Genomic DNA, 2,770 nt, shown 5'->3' on the forward strand with positions numbered 1-2,770 from the left:
TCTTATTCTCACTCTTATATTTAACAGGGATCAACTTTTCAGTTAAATTTAAACACCTAGGAATAATTGTGTGTTAATTAAAAGAGAAGAGAGAATGTCCACTTTGATATGGCCTTGTCTAAATAAGGTCAGAATTGTTAACTTAAGAGGCTTCCATAGTATTGACAGCTCATGACAAGAGCCTCGGGTGATTACTGACATCATAAATAAGAGTGTCAATTGTTAAATCAACAATGGGGGAGGCACTGTGTGCTTACTCCCCATGTAGGATCTCTGTCCTTAATGTGTTGCACTATGTGAATTAATGGTAAAACTACTACTCAAACAGTACTTTATACTTTGTGTATCTCTGTGGATGTAAACTGTTGAAATCTTTACTTAGCAAATACTAAGTTGATCTTCTGTATATAAAGATAATTAAAAATGAATCTTTATGAAGAATGGGATGGGAGAGGGAGTGGGATGGTTGTGGGTGGGAGGAAGGTTAAGGGGGGAAAAGCCGCTACAATCCAAAAGTTTTACTTTAAAAATTTATATTTATTAAATAAAAGTTTAAAAAAAAGACATAAAACTTTATATATATTGGGCCAGCACTGCGGCTCAATGGGCTAATCCTCTGCCTGCAGTGCTGGCACATTGGGTTCTAGTCCCGGTTGGGGCGCCGGATTCTGTCCCAGTTGCCCTTCTTCCAGGCCAGCTCTCTGCTGTGGCCTGGGAGTGCAGTGGAGGATGGCCCAAGTCCTTGGGCCCTACACCCGCATGGGAGACCAGTAGAAGCACCTGGCTCCTGGCTTCAGATCAGCGTGATGCACCGGCTGAAGCGCGCAGGCCGCGGCGGCCATTGGAGGGTGAACCAACGGCAAAGGAAGTCCTTTCTCTCTGTCTCTCTCTCTCTCTCACTATCCACTCTGCCTGTTTAAAAAAAAAAACACTTTATATATATTGGATATTGAGCTCTAGGAACAAACGTTGTGGTAGATAACACAATGGCAGAGCTTTGAAACAAATACTCTTTCATCCTAGAGTAATGATTATTCAAGACGTCTGTTATATTTGTTGTTTGGCTGTGAAAAGATTTTATGTTTGGACTTCCTTTGACATCCTGAAAACTGGAACATGGATAGACTAAACCAAACATTTGTGAAAGAATTCATTCTTCTGGGACTGTCTGGTTACTCAAAACTTGAAATGGTTTTCTTTGCCATGATTCTAGCTATGTACCTGGTGGTTCTAATTGGCAATGGTCTTCTGATCATAGCAAGTATCTGTGATTCCCGTCTTCACACACCCATGTACTTCTTCCTGGGCAACCTCTCTTTTCTGGATATCTGCTATACAACCTCCTCAGTTCCCTCAACTTTGGTGAGCTTAATTTCAAAGAAAAGAAACATTTCCTTTTATGGCTGTGCAGTGCAGATGTTCCTTGGCTTTGCAATGGGGTCAACAGAATGTTTCCTCCTTGGCATGATGGCTTTTGATCGCTGTATGGCCATCTGTAACCCTCTAAGATATCCCATCTTCATGAGCAAGGCGGTTTATGTACCTGTGGCTCTCTGGTGGAATCAACTCAACTGTGCAAACCTCACTTGCCATGAGACTACCTTTCTGTGGGAATAACATTATTAATTATTTCTTATGTGAGACCTTAGTTGTTCTCAAGTTAGTTTGTCCTGTTATATCCCTCCACATTGTTACCCTAGCAGTGTCAATTATGGCTTTCCTGGTTCTTCCATTCCTAGTAATTTTTTCTCCTACATGTTCATCCTCTACACCATCTTGAGACTGAACTTAGCCAGAGGAAGATGCAAGGCCTTTTCTACCTGCTCAGCTCAGGTGATTGTGGTGATCATATTTTATGGCACGATCATCTTCATGTATGCAAATCCAAGTCACAGGACCTGATTGGAAAACATCATTTGCAAATCACAGAGGAACTTGTTTTTATTTTTATGGGGTAGTGACCCCCATGCTAAATCCTATATTTTATAACTTGAGAAATAAAGATGTAAAAGCTATTATGAAATATCTGCTGACTCAAAAAGCTGTCAACTAATAACAACAAAGGAAAATGTATGCCTTTCCTGTATAATTAAATGGGTTTAGCTATTTCACAATTAAGACATGTATATTAAGACATGTTGCATACCATAAGTATATAAAATTTTTGTCATTTAAAGCAAACAAAATAAAAATGATATCATTAGGAAATCATTGGGATCTTGTTTGGGGAAAGAAAAATATTGAGAGATGTTTTTATGTTTTGCTTTCATTAGCTCTGCCAGCTTGGCTTTCACCAGATTGTTCTAAACTGTAGTTTTCTTATTTTCAAGAAGGAAGTAAATAAACACTACTACTGTTATGATAAGATTCAGTAAATTGCACAATTCCCAGAATAGTGCCAAGTTCATAGTATCCCACTCTTTAGAGAAGGTTCAAATTGAGTTTTGTTATTGAGCCCAAATTTGGGAATTGATGTAGATTCCAAATTGAAGATAAAGGACATTAGCATTTCTAATTTTTGTCATCTATCAGTTATTAAGGTCAGGTATCTTTCTGTAAGTCTATATTAATATAGACTTATAGTCAAATGCCATTCTTCCTTGCCCCTTGCCCCACATATCTTTATGAAGAAAGTATCAACCATCATTCCTTTGGAAAACTGGGAATTTGTTGTAATCCAAGTCAAGTGAGGAAGTGCCACAGAAGAACCAATAGAGGTTCTGCAAAGAAAGAGAAACTGATAGCGAGCTTTATGAATGGAGGATTGTTG

At 38.6% G+C, this 2,770-nt stretch overlaps 1 pseudogene; it reads left to right on the forward strand.

Annotated features, from left to right (window-relative positions):
• The first annotated feature begins 1,027 nt into the window (after nucleotides 1-1,027).
• LOC133771210 (olfactory receptor 13C4-like) lies at nucleotides 1,028-2,053 on the forward strand (annotated as a pseudogene).
• The last annotated feature ends 717 nt before the right edge of the window (nucleotides 2,054-2,770 follow it).

This window comes from Lepus europaeus, chromosome 12 (genome assembly GCF_033115175.1).
Source record: "Lepus europaeus isolate LE1 chromosome 12, mLepTim1.pri, whole genome shotgun sequence".
NCBI lineage: Eukaryota > Metazoa > Chordata > Mammalia > Lagomorpha > Leporidae > Lepus > Lepus europaeus.